This window comes from Sturnira hondurensis, unplaced genomic scaffold (genome assembly GCF_014824575.4).
Source record: "Sturnira hondurensis isolate 20B ecotype Veracruz unplaced genomic scaffold, ASM1482457v3 Scaffold0011178, whole genome shotgun sequence".
Lineage (NCBI taxonomy): Eukaryota > Metazoa > Chordata > Mammalia > Chiroptera > Phyllostomidae > Sturnira > Sturnira hondurensis.
In genome coordinates this window covers 691,068-700,858 of record NW_028083809.1, presented here as the reverse complement: position 1 = coordinate 700,858, position 9,791 = coordinate 691,068, and positions in this window count along the sequence as shown.

Genomic DNA, 9,791 nt, shown 5'->3' with positions numbered 1-9,791 from the left:
TCTCTCTGAGTATCTTTGAGGTTTGTGCCATGAGCATGTGTTACCTGTTGACACGCGATGAATAAGTAACAACGCCTTAGAGGCAGAGGCTGTGTAAGTACACCCAGCATTAGGTGACTGCCAGCCAGCGTTCAGTTCGGAGTCTGCCAGGCCGACACCCTAGGTCACTCACCGAAACCAGAGTTCAAGGTCACCCTCTGGCCTGCTGACACTGCAGGGAGGATGTGACTTCTTTTCCTCTTCAAACCTGTGGGGACATCAGTCCAAGCCTGGCGTGGGGGAGAAATGACTTTTACAGGGCTTCCTGCTCGCACACTCCATGGGGTCGTCTCCCAGGTGCAGATGTCACTGCGGAAGCCTGGGCCTAGGGCACCAGCCCAGCCTCTTTACGGAGGACTGGAGAGGGGCCAGTGCGTGTCCTCTGCTCAGGAGCAGTGTGGTGATGACGGGCGGGCTGCCCACCAGGCCCATTTCTGGGAAGTCTTCCGAATGCCTGGCCTCGCCCTGCCTTGGGCTGCCGACCACCCAGCTCTTCGACACAGCTGGGGGGGGGGGGGCTCCTCCAGATGCTGCCTCTGACACAGCTTCTGCCTCCACAACTAGCCAAGCCAGGCCCTTCCTCACCCTGTTTGTGAATATGGAACTGAAACATTCCAAGTTAGATCAGAGGTAAAGTTCTCAGAATTGCTAAGTCAGCAAGAATTCCAGTTGGCAGAAAGGGAGGCTGGGAGTGGAGGTACTTCCCAGCTCTTGAAGGTCCTAGGGGACCAGTAAATATGCAATGCCAGTAGTTCTGGGCCTAACCACACCATAAAATGTCTTTATGAGGCTTGACTCTTCTCCATATCCTAGACCTCTCTCTCCTCCTTCCCAGACCTTTCCACACCCTTGCCCCACCCCCACCTCGTTCCTTGGCCAACACTGATGAAACACACATTGTTCCCTCAGTTTCACTCTGGTGGCAGCAGTGTGCGTTGTTTGGAGACATGGTCTGGGCAGTGGAGGGTTGAGATTGATGCTGCTAGAGGAAGTAGTGAGAGCAGTGGAGAGTCGTTCTGGTCAGCCCTCCAGAGGCTTCCCCAGCGAGACTTCAGAGCTCAGAAACAGCCGTCTGTTTGGATGGATGGAGATGGATGGATGGGTGGGTAGGTGGATGGATGGAGGTGGACGGATGGAAGGACGATGGGTAGATGGAGATGGATGTACTGATGAGCTGCCTGGGGTATCTTCTGACACTCTGGGAAGGGCTTCCTTTTTCCTGAAAGCTCTGAAAAGAGCTTCTCTTTCTTTCAGAGAAAGAGAAAGGGCTTTTTGCAGAGCATTAGACACCTGAGGACAAGAACAGCCTCTTCTCAGCAGAAGCCAGCCCGTGATGCCTTTTTAAAGTCTACTGGGAAAGCACGACTGGCTTGGCTCATCCAGGGTCTCCCTACCCAGAACAGGTGAAGCTGAATCTTGGTGGCCTTTCTCTGCCAGTGGCGAGCCCTCGGGAACCTGGGAGGTTGACTGACATGTAGGATTCTTCACACAGCTACCTACAGACTGAGTGAGAAGGTGAGCATTTGACCACCTATGTGTCTCCAAAATCATTAGGTGTGTTTTGGTTTAAAAGCCAGTCATAATGTATCGAAAGAGCCATCCTCAGAGATTTTAGGGTGGCACTCAGGGTCGCAGTAAGTCCACCCGGAAATGCTTCATCGATCGCCAGGTTGGGGCGCACGGAGATCCCCCCAGACTTCACTTCCAGGTGAACAGGGCTTCTAGATAACTGAGGTTTGGCACTGAAATACTCGTTGGTTCCTTCCAACGCTACCATTTCAAAGCATTTTTGAAATCTTTCTTTTGTAATTGTCTTCAAGTCAACTCAGGACAAGTCTTCTGTCTTTATGTCACTGTTTTTATAAAAAAACAGTGCTTCCCTACTTGGTAAACAGAGCACCTTAGATCCAAGTTGCCGGTTTTGTGGAGACTCGGGCCAGCTATGACCAGCAGACGCCGTTTTCCTGGCTTGTGTGCTCGGTGGTGTCTGCAGGGGCTGTGGCAGTGTGTGGGGCTGTCTGGCCCTGCAGGAGGCAGCCTCTAACTCCTCAGCTTTTATTAACAATTCTTCTCTCCTCCTTTTTTGTTAACCTGTTTTTTTCTGGTGTCTCCCTCTGTCCTGAGTGTGCTCCTTCTTGTGCCTGGGCTTCCTGACAAATTCCTTAATTCTTTGAGGCCTAGATGATAGAGGCAGTCCTGCAGGAGGTCGGGCCCAGGGCCAGACTGTTCGCTCTGGGGCTGCTGGTTCAGGCTTATTACAGACATGCAGAAAAACACGGCTGAGATGCCAACACATCCCATGCAAAGAGATCCACTGGGAAAGTTGTCCTTCCACGTCAGCGAGCATGAGTCGAGGGGGAAGCAGTTGTGTCTGTCACTGGTGTGGCGAGGGGAGCAGCAAGTGGGACTGGGGGCACACGCTCTCACTACCTGCCCTTCTCCCCTGAGCCTGGCCGAGCCCTCCCTGGGGGCCAATGCACATCCATCTGAGCAAATGATATGATTTCACCCATATATGGAATCTAGTGAAGAAATGAACTAATAAGCAAAACAGAGACAGACTCACAGACGGCAAGCTGGCTGACAGCTGTTGGGGTTGGGGATTGCAGGGGTGGAGGGATTGAGCAAAAAAGAAACGAGAAAGAAAACTCGTGGACATGGACAACAGTATGGTGACTGCCGTGGGGAGGAGTGGAGGGAGGTGGAGGAGGGCATGGGGGTGTAAATGGTGATGGAGACTGGACTGGGGTGGTGACCACACAGTACAGTGTGCAGATGATGTGTTGTGGAACTGTGTTCGTGAAACCCGTGTATTCTTGTTAACCTGTGTCACCCCAATAAATTTAATAATAAACAAATAATAATAGCTATCACTCGTTAAATCCTTGTAGTTTCAACACGTTGCACACATTTCTCAGTTCATCCTTACTATAGTCCTATAAGATATATTATTATCTCTACCTTCCAGATGAAGAAACGGAGACTCAGAGGGATTAATACGTAAGATGAAGGTCGCATAGCTAGTGAGTTTGTCCAGCTCCAGTGTCTGTGCTCCCAACCTACCCTTCTTTGCTGGCTCTGATCAGCTCTAAATGCTGGCTCTGGTCCACATTTAGTCGACGGGATGAGCCAAACTAGTCCTCTGGCCCCTGGTAGCCAGGAACTGGGTGTTCCCAAGCCTCTCAGATCTTCCCTGAGCTCCCTCCTTCTGCACCCAGGTCTCAGGAGGGGATCTCACAGACATCTCCTTCACTGTCACCTCTGAGACCTGGGGCAGCTCTCATGCCTCCCCAGCTGACAAGTCTTCCCTCTGTCGCCCATGGAAATGGCCAGCCAAAGCGCGTGTTCAAACGGATCGACCCATGCGAGGCAGCATACCCACATTGTTGGATGTGCCTAAACGGAGGAGAGGCCTTGAGAACTAGGTGTGCAAGTCTAAAACCTCTGTTGTGGAGTCCAAAGTCCTATCGTGTGTGTGAGCACATTTGGATTTATGTGGTCCAAGGGTGGCAGGTGTCTTTCACTTAAAACTTTGAAGGTCCTGAGACTCCAGGGTGCTGCGGACTTGTGTCCCTGTAGCTAGAAACAGAGGAGCGAGGAGCTCCAAAGCGCTGGTGCTGAACAGTGCAAAGCGTTTGTCTGGATTAGCTTATAAGCAGCTCATTTGTGTCATTACAGGGAAGCTGACCTTCCTCCATGGAAGTGAAGGCATGATTTTATTCAAATTGGCAGAGATTGGCCCAGTCCCACTCTATACTGTGTTCTCTTAAATAAAGGCTTAAGACCTGGCCACTGTCCTCAGGGAGCTTGTGTCTGCTTGGGGACTTAGGGCTGAGGGTGGACAGGGAGAAGAGTGAGGAGCTCTTGTCTGGGTCAGCCAGGCATCTGCATTCCAACTAGGGTGGCCAGCTGTCTCCATTTGCTTGGGACTGAGGGGCATCCTCAGGGGACCGAGGGGTGTCCCAGGAAAGGGAGCATTCAGTGTGAGAACCAGGAAAGACCTGACAAGCCAGGGTGAACCAGTCCCCCTAGGAGTTGACAACCCTCCTTGTGCCACACTTTCCTGATCTGCAAAGTGGAGACAAAATACCAAATTGTCCACATGGATGTAGGGAAGAATGGAACGAGGTGAGGTTTGTAGAGCATGCGGCACGTGGGAGTGCCAGTGTGTGATGCCACCTCGAGGCAGGGGGATCCCAGAGCCGTGGGACATTCGGGGAAGAACAGAGCCAGCCAGGGGGCGGCGAATTGGGAAGACTCGGTGGAGGCAGGTGAGCTGCAATTCTCCCAGAGAGCCAGAGGGACTTGGTCTGGTTCTGTGCACGGAGACCCTGGTAGTCTGAGAGTGAAATAGGAGTGATTCCAGAAATAACTCCTTCCCCGCTTCAGGCCACTTGTGTTTTGCAGGCTTTTGCTACTGCTGCGCTGTGATTCTCAACCTCCTCTACCCCCTCCCCCACCACCTGTCCACTGTCTTCCCTGGGATTTGCTACTGCACACCATAGGCCGAGGTCCCCCCTCGGTAACACACCTGCTCATTAACTGGCCAGGAGAGGTGTCTGGTGAGGCCGGATTAGGGAAACTTAAGCTCAGAGAGGTTAAGTGACTTGCCAAGAATCACCCAGCAGATCAATTTTGAGTGCAGAAACAGGAACCAGATGTCCACACCTTGTGCTGTGCTTACTTTGGAAGGGGGAGCATGGGGCCCCGGAGGCCCCGATAGAGAGGCCGAGCTCCTGTGGGAGAGACCGGGGGCCGAGAACTGCACCATCCCGTGATTTACAGTCAGGGGAAGGCATTTTTACAAAAATTCAGCCTTGAGGATGCCCCCGGAGTTGAGAAGTTTTACATGTGAAGCAGATTTCTGTCATTTAGGAAAACAGGCCGCAAGAATGAGTTGAATGAATGAAGGATTTGGCATGAGCTGTGTCAAGTGTCAAGTAACGAGGTTCCGTTTCCAGTCCCACGTTCAGCGCTTCCCATTTCAGCCAAAATTGGCAAGTCAAGCTGATTATTAAAGCAAAACCTGGAAAAGGCAATTAAGTGCTCCGAGGGTTAAAAGGCTGACTCCAGTGGAAACGTGAAGCATAAATTTTACTCACAGGTATTCCTGTTACTCAGAGGCTGTGGCTTGTGTGTGAGGAGGAGGAGGACTCCCCGCACGGGGAGTGAGTGACAGGAAGCACAGGTGGCTCTTGCCGGCCCCCAGCCTGGTGCTCTGTCGCACAGCAGTAGGGGAGAGGGCAGGTCAGCATCTTCACCTTCTGGGAAGCCTACCATTGCTCCACCCCTTCCCTGCAGGCGGAAGGCATTGTTGGAGGCGTCCTGCGTGCGTTCTCCAGGCACTCAGAAATCAGCCGAACAGCCACGTGGTCCGTCCGGGACCCAGGGGCACCCTGGGATGCAGGAACTGGGCCATCCCTGAAACTAGAAAAACTGCAGGTAAACTTGATGACCAGCCCTGTAAAGACGCAACAGCTTCACAAAATGAGTAAGATCGGAGGTAGACTTTATGCCTCTACCTCCTGAGCTGTATGAAAAGACGGAAATCACTGGGTTCCTGCCACCTGGGGTGGAGTGAGGATTCGCTGAGAGGAGGCAGCAGAATGCTGGGCAAAGGGGAGGGGCCCTGACAGACCAGTTGCTGCCCAGCTGTGGTGCCCACTGGTCACCTTGTCCCTGGCTCAGTGCGGCTGCTTTAGGGGGCTCTTCCTGTCCACTGGGGCTTACCAGGACTTGTCAGCTTTTAGGAGGGCTCAGAGAAACCCTGAGGCCTACCCAAAATCTACTCAAATCATGTTATTCAAGCTGACATATCTTCATAAAAGAGGGGAACAGTGTGTGTTAGTTCTTTGTCGGAAAGTGGCCCCTGTTTCAGAGCAGCCAGCAAGCGGGGCTGGTGTTCCGGGGAGACTCAGACCCACTGGGAATGGCTTTGTCTGTTTTCCGCTTAAACCTATTTCAAATCACTTGTTATGCAGGTGGAGAAGTAAACAGTCTCGATGGATTTATTAAGGAGGCTTTTTTAGCGGTGAAGAGTTCTATCCCGCCTTTTCCTTTCCGAGGGGCGTGCGCTATGAAAAGGTGTCCCAGAGGAGAAGCCACGGGGAAGGAGTGGAGGCCACCCGCCGCCACCGAGCCGAGAGGAGCCAGCCCTGTCTGCGCATTTCCATTTCTTTGGAAAAAGTTAGGTAGCTAGCATCTCTCTCCAAATTTACATGCAATGCAGTCACCCACAGAGATGCTGTCTTCACTAATAATCTAGCAATTAAAATGGAATGTGACTGCTAATTAAACCTGTCACTCAACTAAGAGATGGGTATTTGTTTTCAACGGGCTGGACTCAATCCAGCCTGTCTTCAACAAAAGCTGAAGACAGAAGACTTGGGCTAGAACGTAAGGCCCCAAGAGTAAGGTTGCTTTGAATACCTTTAAGTTTTCTCCTTTTGAAAACAGACCCTAATACCAGCTCAGATCAAATTAAAAGCTTAAACCAAATAAGGCATCTTAATTTCAAAAGAGTTGTCTCTAAGATGTGTTCTTGTTGGTTCCTTCAGTCAATGTACTTTTTCCTCATTCAATTTGCAGGAATGTTAATAGTTTGAGATGTTCCGCAAGTTCTTTAGTATTAAACTTTCTTTCAATTGATGTTTAACTAAAACTCTTACCACTTAGCTTGGTGTGTTAGCAGGGATCTGAGGCTTCATGGTCTACCATGGAGAATGCCTGCCCAAGGAGATTCTGGGTTTGAAACCTTTCAGTTGTCGTATAACTAGGGAGTTTTAAGTCAAGAAAAGGCAAGGAGTGGATCAGGGTAGTGCTGGGCAGTTGTCCTTGGTAGGGGCTGTCCTGTGAGCCCACATCGCTGTGAGCTGGTTGGAATATTGGGACTGGTTCGGCCTGGAGACTCGGCAGCCTTCGAGCAGCTCAGCTGCGCAGGGAGCTGCAGTCCAGGGCTCATGTGCAGGGCCTCTTCCCGATTATCTCAAACCTGCCAGGCTTTGGTTGGCAAACAAAGGCACGTGGGTGTCTATTGTATTGTCTTCTCCGTGATCGGGGCCAGCATCACTAATCTATCACGTCATTCTTTTCTCTTGGGCCTGGACATGCTCTGAAGCCCTGTTAGCACCATTCTCAAAGCAGCCAGTCGAAAGGAGGGGAGACTCAGTGAGACATAGTCACCACCTTGGCTACAAGACATTCTGTCTCTGTGGTAGGACGGGTCTCAGAGCAAACAAAAGAGGTGGGACTGTCGGGGATCAAGGCCATCCACGGGCTGAATGAGGCCAGTAATGTGCCCGCCCCTCTCCCCAAGCCTTGCTCTCACAACTGGCAGTGTGGGGGGGGGGGGGCGGTGGAGGGATGGGAGCAGTCTCCCTACCTCCCAGGTAAGCCTTGAGAACCCTTTGTTGTATAGGCTTCTAATTTAGTGGGATGGAACGTTCTGGAGAAAGAGTGTCTTCACCAAATGCTTTAAGAGACACACGTGAAGAGAATGTGGCAGGCAGGCTCCAGGCCTCGGCTCACCTTTACTGCCCCACCGAGGTATGTGTTCCCGGACAGAGCCTTGAACAGGAAGCTGGGCCGCCACCGCAGTGGGCAGGACTGCAGCGGGCCCACAGGGAGACAGGGAGAGACTTGGAAGGAAACTCTTGGCTCCTGAACGAACCTCATGGGTCCCCCGGGCCGCCTGGTATGCTGCAGTTATGATTCGTATTGAACTGCCGGCTGCACAGATGTGTCCCGCCCACACAGGCTTCCAGAGGCCCGTCCTGGCTGGGGCTCCATGAAGGGAGGCCTGCAGAGGGTGGAAAAGTGCAGGCGGTCTTCACCTTGAGGTGCATGAAGATGTGAAGATGCAGCCTGCTCCCCTGTCTGGAAGGCGTTACTTAAGTATTTAGGGATGTGAAGCGGCTCCGGAAAATGGGTACAAAAAATACTAAGATTAGAACTCCACCAGCTCCCGTCCCCTGGCCTTGTCTCTTGCTCCCTGGGAATTCATCGTCTACCCGGCAGCCAGAGGCGCTGACCGCTCGGCCACACCACCTGCCCCCGCTCTCCTCACAGCCTTTGGTTTTTGCGTTTACACCTCCCTCCTCCTCACAGACACAGTCCTGTGTGAGCTCCCGGGAGGCACGCCGGCCTGTGACTCCACTGGATTCCCCTTCCTGGACACTTGCTGGCTGCTGCTCACTCGTGAGCCAACTCAACGTCCCCTCCCTAGAGAGGCCTTCCCTGAGCACCCTGTCCAAGGTGGCGACCGTCCTTCGCACAGTCACTCTCGAGCACATCACCCCTGTTGTCTCAGCACTCATCACTCTCTGGAATTGTTGCATTTTACTTTCTCTAGCTTACTGTCAGCCATCCCCTCGGAGGAGACGACTTGGCGCCCGGCACAGAGTGTGTTCTCAGTACGTGTTGGACCACGAAAGGGGCTTTATTCAGTCTCTTGGGACCAGAGCACTGTTTTTTTCTCAGGTTTCTCCAGCTGGCTTCGCAGGGTGGCGAGCAGGAGGAAGCAGCAGACTGTCCAGATGCCAGTGCCCCAAGGCACCGTGTGCCGAGGCCCCAGCGGCCCTGCCCTTCCACCTCTGCGGGGCACGGACCCGGAGCTGCCCCCACATCGGGGCAGCTGTGCTGGCACCGCCGTCCCGCTGTCCATGCCGCAGGCAGCCGAGTCTACTCCTGGCCCCCAGCCGCAGGACAGGTGCCCCTGGGAGTCTCTCCTCTGACACTGGCCACGTGTTTGTACTCCTGCCCGGCCTTCTTCCCGGGGCATGGGCTCTTGGATTCAAAAGTAAACAAATTCCCAGAAGCTCTGGGGTGCAAGAGAGGCTGGCCTTAGTCATTTGGAGAGAGAGAAAACACTGAAGTCTTACCAGGAGACAACTTGTTCTTGGCCAAGAGAGCGCAAGTGTTGCTCTCTGACCTGCTGTGACAAAAGCAAATCCAGGGAGGAGAGGCCCAGACGGGAGGCCTGTGGCTGCTGCAAGGGCGGCATCTCTGGCCTCGGCTTCATCACCAGGAAGTGGGTGTAGCAGCAACGTTTATGCCCAAGGTCTATTTGGAAGTGAGAAGAATGCAACACGTACACAAGCTGGAAGCAGAAATGCCGGGAATGCTAGGGAGTGTCTGGGGATTGAGAGCGGCAGGTGGCCAGGCAGGGACCACATCGACTTGGCTTAGAAAGGGTGACTCAAAGAGCAGTAAGACAGAGCCCTTCTCTCTGCTCTCAGCCAAGGTCAAGGTGGGACCACGACTCGCAGGAAGCAGAGGAGCTCTGAGTGCGAAGGATCCAAGTCTCCCTTTCCTTGGCTCCCCTGCGCCAAACTATACCAGGCATACAGTAGGTATGAGTGAAAAGAGATGTGTGCTTGGCTGTGAATTCCAAGACAGGGATGCTCAGTGAGTGTTGAATGAGTGAATGAATAAATGAGTGAATGAATGATTGGAGAGTCATGGTGTCCCTGTCCCTGTCCTGTCCCCATGGGGCCCCTCCACTCAAGGAGCGAGAGCAGGCCCTGGAGCACACTGGGAGCAGAGGGCGCTGAGCTGGGGAGTCCCTGCCACACTGTCCCGGCACCCATGGGAAGTCGCCAGGTTGGCTCAGGTCTTGCCTGGGCCTTCTGTACGGGGGGGCAGCTCCAGCTAACACGTCCTACCTCCTGCCAGTTACTGTGCACAGACGTGGTCCCGGTTCATGGTTGGCCTGCCCTCTGAGCCAGCATGGGAAAGGCCAGGATGCCCGAGGA